At 43.2% G+C, this 7,438-nt stretch overlaps 1 pseudogene; it reads right to left on the reverse strand.

Annotated features, from left to right (window-relative positions):
• Positions 1-6,576: 6,576 nt before the first annotated feature.
• Positions 6,577-6,939, reverse strand: LOC100614845 (ribosomal protein S27 pseudogene; annotated as a pseudogene).
• Between the last annotated feature and the right edge of the window lie 499 nt (positions 6,940-7,438).

Genomic DNA, 7,438 nt, shown 5'->3' on the forward strand with positions numbered 1-7,438 from the left:
TAAGAGAAAATAAATAATTTAAATGTAAATTTAATTATAAAATTTAGAATTAAACATAATTGTAAATTTAATTATAAAATTTAGAATTAAACATAATTGTAAATTTAATTATAAAATTTAGAATTAAACATAATTATAAATTTAATTATAAAATTAAGAATTAAACATAATTCTAAATTTTAAACCAAACCTATGTATATTATGGAATAGGAGGTTAAATAGACATATATTTAAGGTCAAGGTGTGGTGGCTCATGCCTGTAATTCCAGCACTTTGGGAGGCCCAGGCAGGAGAATTACTTGGATCAGGAGTTCAAGACCAGCCTGTGCAACATAGCAAGACCCCATCTCTAAAAAAATGAAAAAGTTAGCTGGTCATAGTGATGTGTGCCTGTAGTTCCAGCTACTCAGGAGGCTGAGGTGGGAGAATCCCTTGACCCCAGAAGTTCGAGGCTGCAGTGAGCTATGATTGTGTCACACACTCTAGCTTAGGCACCAGAGCAAGACCCTGTCTCTAAAAAAACAAAACAAAACACCAAAAAAGACATAACATTTATTATAGAGTCTAAGCCTGCAGTGAACAGGCTACCTTCCCAGAGGTCACTGTCACTCACCTCCAGGTGTTAGAATACTTTGGTGGATAACTTTGAGAAGCAATGGTCTATAGCACTTTCTGTGGCTCTTCCCCCGCCCCCACCTGCTAGCTGAACAGGGTTAAAATAAATTTCCTTGCTGGAGAAAATGACACAATTTCTTTGGTAAATTCAACCTTGTGAGAGGACAGCAAGTCAAACAACCCCAACTAAAGAAGTCACCTTCTTCCTCCTTCACCCCCGACATCTGCTGTCCTAAGTGATGCCCAAGTTGCAGTGGGGACACCCTCAAATGCCTGGGCCAGGGCCCCTAAGCCTGGTCTCCAGGTTCCTGAAGGATTTCTCTAATCAAGAATTTTGCATAACTTGTTCCAAAAATCCCCCAAATGAAATAGTTGCCATGAAGAGCCCTCTTGAAGACCCCCACTAACCATACCAGAAAGCTTGCTGCTGTGACTTTTCAAACCATGAACTAGAATGTCCCTAATTTTCATTACATGGTCCCATAAGTCCCTGTCCCCATAAGTCTTTCAAATGCCAATGAAATCACGCCACTGTCCTGCTCTGATGATGTCTCATGAGCTGGAAACAAAACCCAGATTCCTTGCCGTGGCCTGCACAACCGACATGACCTGCTCCACTCTTCCTTCCAATCCCATCTCCTGTCTCTCCCATATCCTACTAAATGACAGCCACAGTTGTTCTTTCTCTCACCTAAATGTGCTCACTTTTAGCTTAAGGAACGTGCACCGTGTGGAATGTTCTGTGGCCTCCATCTCTGCATAGCTGGCCACTTCCTGTCACCTCTGTCTCTATGCGAATGCCTCCTCTCAATTATGCTTCTCCGACAACTCCACGGGGTGAGGGGCTCCCACCTATCCCCACCCCATCCCCCAGGGCTGCATTCAGAAACAGATCACTCTCTTTTACTTTCTTCATGGAACTTAACAGTATCTGAAGTTTTGTTCATTTAGTATGTACTTATATATATTGCCCCTCCTCTTCTCCTTTTCTAACTCCAGAATTTAAACACCATGAGAGCAAAGAAAGCCATTTCTGCCTCGTCCTGTACAATCTCTGTAATGCCTGGGAGAACTCCTATTACACAGGAGCATAGTGAACACTTGCTGAATGAACAAATGAACGAATGAATGCATGAGCCAGACACTGAGCTGGTGACTGAGAAGCAACAGTGAGCAAAAACTGTCACACATCCACCTTGCTGTGACTTGCAAGCCAGTGGAGGAAGCAGAAGGTCTAATGTTCATGCTCCACAGTGACTGCTACGAAGGAAAACCTCAGGGCGAGCAAGAGAGCTTTTAACAGGAGACTCTGGTCTAGTTGGAAGTATCCAGGCTGCTCCCTGGGGAAGTGAAGTTTGCAGATATCTGAGGCATATGAGAGATAATTTTTCCAAATGGTAATTTGGTATTAACTTGGTTATTAGCTCAGCTTGAAGAAGATAACCTACCGAGAGAAGGAAATCAAACGGGAGTTAGTAACACCTTAGAAAACCTGCTGAGTCTCTACCAGCGCAGTAGACTTCAGTTTCATGTCTTTTTACACTTAAATTCACTGACTTGCCGGGCGCAGTGGCTCACGCCTGTAATCCCAGCACTTTGGGAGGCTGAGGCGGGCAGATCACCTGAGGTCAGGAGTTTGAGACCAGCCTGGCCAACATGGTAAAACTCCATTTGTACTAAATACACAAAAATTAGCCAGGTGTGGCGGCACGCGCCTGTAACCCCAGCTACTCAGGAGGCTGAGGCATGAGAATCGCTTGAACCCATGAGTTGGAGGCTGCAGTGGGTCAAGATTGCACCACTGTACTCCAGCCTGGGAGACAGAGTTAGATTCTGTCTCAAAAAAAAAAACAGAAAAGAAAAAAAAATTCACTGACTTTCCACTTTCCCCCTTTTATTTCTTTGTTTCTCTCCTTTTTGTTTTTCTGCAAAGCATTAAGGAATTCTCCTCACCAAACAGTTTTTTTTTAACCGACATTTGCTTTTTTTCCCTCCTGAATTGGTTTGTTTCCAACACTGATACTTTAAACATTATCTTTTCCTACATGTATTAATCTTTTCTATTTGTCAAACGGTGATAATCAGAGCCCAGCCAGGCTCTGCCAGGTACATTTTTGTTTTTCCTTAAATTCTGGGTACACTACAAAGGAAATCTCTTAATTTAAATCAGCCCCTGAGAAAGGTGGCTGCAAGAGCCATTTGAAGCTTCACAAGTTCCTAGGTACCTTTTTACCTTTCTCAAAGTGGAGCTGGTGGAAAGCAGTAACATTAAGTGAAGCCTGGAGATTTAAGAGCTGCTTCAGGTTTCCCATGCTCCCACCTGGGAAAATCCATTGTTACCTCCCTCGTAGGTCTCAGTGATTGCAGGGGAAGAGGTTCTTTTCAGCTGTCTTTACACCAAAGTGAATGAAGCACCCAGGTGACTATTCCTTCCCTCCATGCCTGGATTACCTGTACATTTCAAGGAAAGGATTTCTTGTCCGGAATCACAGACAGACTTCCATATGGCCAGTTAGAAGATGCCAGTTCTCTGGACCAAAATAGCTCAAGGTCCAGCTGCCACACTGGATGCATAAGTTGTTCATTTGTTTCTCACAGCTCTGATTTACCAATTGCCACCCTACAGTTGGGCAGAGGTGTGAGCACTGGAGCGCTGCATATGAGGCAACCTCTGTGTGCCATAGGTCAGGCGTCCCAAGCTCTCAGGTCATCGAGTGTCCCATGGGCTTCTTCTTCTTTTTTTTTTTTTTTTTTTGAGACAGAGTCTTGCTCTGTTGCCCAGGCCGGAGTGCAATGGCATGATATCAGCTCACTGCAAGCTCTGCCCCCTGGGTTCACGCCATTCTCCTGTCTCAGCCTCCTGAGTAGCTGGGACTACAGGCACCCGCCACCATGCCCGCCACCATGCCCGGCTAATTTTTTGTTATTTTTAGTAGAGATGGAGTTTCGCCGTGTTAGACAGGATGGTCTCGATCTCCTAACCTTGTGATCCACCCGCCTCGGCATCCCAAAGTGTTGAGATTACAGGCGTGAGCCACCGCGCCCGGCAGGGATTCTTAAAAAGAGCAAACGTCCCTCTTATATCCCTCTTTGGAACCGTGGGGATGCATGCTAAGTGCTAACTCTGCCAAGACAGAGATGTGTACAGCCTGTGAATCTTGAACGATTACCTAAATAAAATGTTGATGTGGATTTGAAAAACACAAAGTTTCAGGTCAAAGGATCAGATCCGAGAGGAAGCAATTATAACAAGGAAAAAGATCCCACTTTTTGTGTGTAAGTGTGCTTAGAAGCTAAGAAGAAAACACATTCTGGATGAAAATGTTTTCTGAGATATTCTTGCAAGTAAAGATTGGTCCTTGCTTGAAGTAAAAATTGAAATGGAAAGAAAAACATATTCAGGGAGACAAAAAGCTTACAACAGAGTTTTGGAAAAAGGTCTTTTTAGACTAATGCAGTTTTGGAATTGTTTTTTGGAAATTGTCTTTTAACTCTTTGATCTGAACTTGTGCTTAAATTTTTGCAGAATAAAGAATCTTTTTGGTGTCAGCTGCATAGTGTCCTATTAAGAATTCAGCATTTATCTTATCAAGAGATATAATATTTGATCTAATAGAATAGAAACATTAATTTTCTTTTTATGTTTCTTCAAACTGAGAGAATCTGAATTCAATATGAAAAGCAAACTATGATGTTCATCCTTCAAGGGGGCAGCCAGCTTCTTTAGCAATGGTATCTCAAATCAAGATGAAGTTATAGTCATAGGACCAGGGATAAATCCTCCACCCTTTGTTTCAGAAATTTATAACATCCTAGAAATCAGGTATTTTTGAGCTGTTCAGTTTCCATTTCTAATGGATTCTAAAAATTCCACTGAAGTTCTCCCACATACTAGATTTCTCAATATATGTTTCTTGTTAGATGTACCCAGTATGTTTTAGCTTTTGCTTGTTAAAGTTATTTACATGGCTTAAGGTCAAATGGTATTGTTTCACATTTTGCTCAACGGAAATGTCACGAGACTCCTTTGTTTTTATAGGAAAGGATCAGTTTCAATGAGGTGGTAGAGAACTTCACTTCTAATGTGTCTGTTCAGCAATACATTCACCAGACATGCAAATCTCCTGGAGAAACTATAAAACCATGAGCTCTGTAGTCTGGGGGTTCGATGTGGTGGTTCCTGATCAGAGCCGGGCTGGTTCTCACATTGTCATGCTAGCACACCAGCAAGGGAGAAGGTCAGGAGTAGCATTCTTTCCAAAAGAGGCAATGGAGCAGTGGCGTTGCTTGCTTGAGGATTATGTAAGAAATTGAGATGTCTAGGGGTCATTGATGGTAACCAGAGGAGAAAATGGAACTGAACAGGCTGCTTCCACTTAGCGAGCCTCCTCTAGGAGATGATTTACAAGTCTCAGAGTCCAGCTCTGGTTGAGCTCAGTTTTACGGAGTTGGAGAAAAGCTGTAAAATAAGCTTAAATCAGCCCATCCAGCATTTGAAAGGGCAAAAAAGAAAAGGTGGCAGGCAGGGAGAAAAGGGGAGGCGGGAGAAGGAGGAGTGGTTCCAAAATCTGCTTAATTTATTCCTTTCCTCTTTGTCTTTGTTCCCTTGGCTCTCATCTCTTACACTAAGTCTGCAAGTAGAGCAAGAGGGGGTGAATGGCCAAAATGGTAGCCATCTCTGCTGTTCTGGTTTTAAAGCCCCTAGACTTAGGCGGCCATTTTCCCTTGGATCATGGATGTCCAAAGTCATATTCTATTAGCTCAGCAGCACAGGCATAACAATAACCGTGAACGCAGAAATGTGCTGTGGAATTTTCTCCAGCTCTCTTAACGAGCTTTGCAAAGTTCCTCTGTCAAGGAGAGTGGGGAATGCGTAATTTCAAACACATTTTTAATAGTTTCTCTTGGCTCCCTCTGAAGAAGAGGGAGGCATGCTGACGCGGCTCTCGGAGAGGCAGCAACTTTACAAGAGTAATGTTAAACGAATCACCCAGTGCTGGTCGCCCTTGGAAAGCAATGGGGGAGCTGCCTGGGAAACCACGGATTGTCAGACAAAATGCAGCACCAGAGTGTGATGTGTGGCTCTAGAAGTCAAACCCGTGTGGCCTATGGCTGGAACAAATGAAGACAGGCAGCTTCAAAGCTCCTCCATCCAAAATATTCTCAGTTGCATCTGCTTTCCAGTCCTTTTTCCTCTTACAACAAAGCAGGATTTTGAAAACAGAAGAAAGAAGTAGCAAGCGCAGAAATGGTGGCAGGTGCCAGACCACCAAAAAGCATCAGTCAGGATGCCTGGCGTTCTTGGCTCTCGGCTGTTGCAGCAGATAGATACCTAGTGTAGCCCAATGTCTTGGACATGCCGACCGAGACTCAGGAAGCCTGGAGACCAGAAGAGAGGAGATGCATGACTCCTGGGCTTTTCTTGCTTAAGAACCTCCCATATGAGTCCATTGTCACATTGGTATAAAGAACTGTCTGAGACTGGGCAATTTATAAAGAGAAGAGGTTTAATGGGTTCACAGTTCCATGGGCTATACAAGGAAGCATAGGTGGGGGGGCCTCAGGAAACTTACAATCATGGCTGAAGGGGAAGGGGAAGCCCACACGTCCTACATGGCTGGAGCAGGAGAGAGAGACGGGGTGGGTGGGCATGCTATACAGTTTAAACAAACAGATCTGGTGAGAGCTCACTCATTATCACGAGAACTGCAAGGAGGAAGTCTGCCCCCATGATCCAATCACCTCTCACCTGGCCCCTCCTCCAACACTGGGGATTACAATTCAACCTGAGATTTGGGTGGGGACACAAATCCAAATCATGTCACCCCCCCAAAAAAAAAACTGACAAAAATACCTTATACTCAAGACAAAAACAGTCATGGGAAATGAAAACTCTATACTCTCCTACCTCTCTCCATTTCCAACCAGCATTTATAAGTAATTGGCCATGTTTTCTTTTTTTTTTCTTTTTTTTTTTTTTTTATCCAAAATGTGTTTATTGAGATGGTTTCCCACTCATCTTGACTCAGAGTGCTTTTAGTGCTGCTTCCTCCTGAAGGAACATCCTTCTGTAAGCCTTGCTTTTCCTCCTGTAGGCTGGCAGAGGACAGTGGAGCAGCCAACACACAAAACTACCGTTTGTGCATGGCTAAAGACCGTGGTGATTTTATAGCATCCTGGGCATTTCACATCCATGAAGTAGGAATTGGGGCTCTGCACCAGGCGTTTCTTCTTGTGTTTCCTCTTCTCCTCTTCTGGAGAGGGATGAAGGAGATCCTTTGCGAGAGGCATGTTCTCGTGTGCGTAGGTCGTCACCGCCGGAAAGGCTGGCCATGTTTTCTTAACTGAAAGTTAGAACTCACCATTTGAGAGCCAGTCAGAATATTCAAAATTGGGACTATTTTGAAAAATCCCCTGTGACTATAGTCACTGTAATAATATAGGTTTAATTCACTGAATCTACTGAAGTTATTATAATTTTCAAGTTAGGAAATGCCACCTTTATTGAAAAAAATTATATTTTTTATCTGCTAACTGATCATTAAAAAAGTGATTTCCTCATGTTCAATTTCAATGTATTATCTATTTGTAAGGAAGATAGGAGTTAGGGAGTGGGGCTTACTGAAGCAGGAGGCTAGAAACGGTGCTAAGGTTCATCTGTTCCCAGCCCGTTGTCAGAGAAAATAATGGCCTCAAAGAAATGACAAAATCTGCAGCTGGGAAACCCAGGGCCCCACTGCCAAGTACAGTGTTAGTTCCACTACATTCTGCAGCCTGTTGTCTATCTGCTTCATCTGGACCAATTCTGCCATGAGGGGTTACT

The sequence above is a fragment of the Pan troglodytes genome, chromosome 8 (genome assembly GCF_028858775.2).
Source record: "Pan troglodytes isolate AG18354 chromosome 8, NHGRI_mPanTro3-v2.0_pri, whole genome shotgun sequence".
Lineage (NCBI taxonomy): Eukaryota > Metazoa > Chordata > Mammalia > Primates > Hominidae > Pan > Pan troglodytes.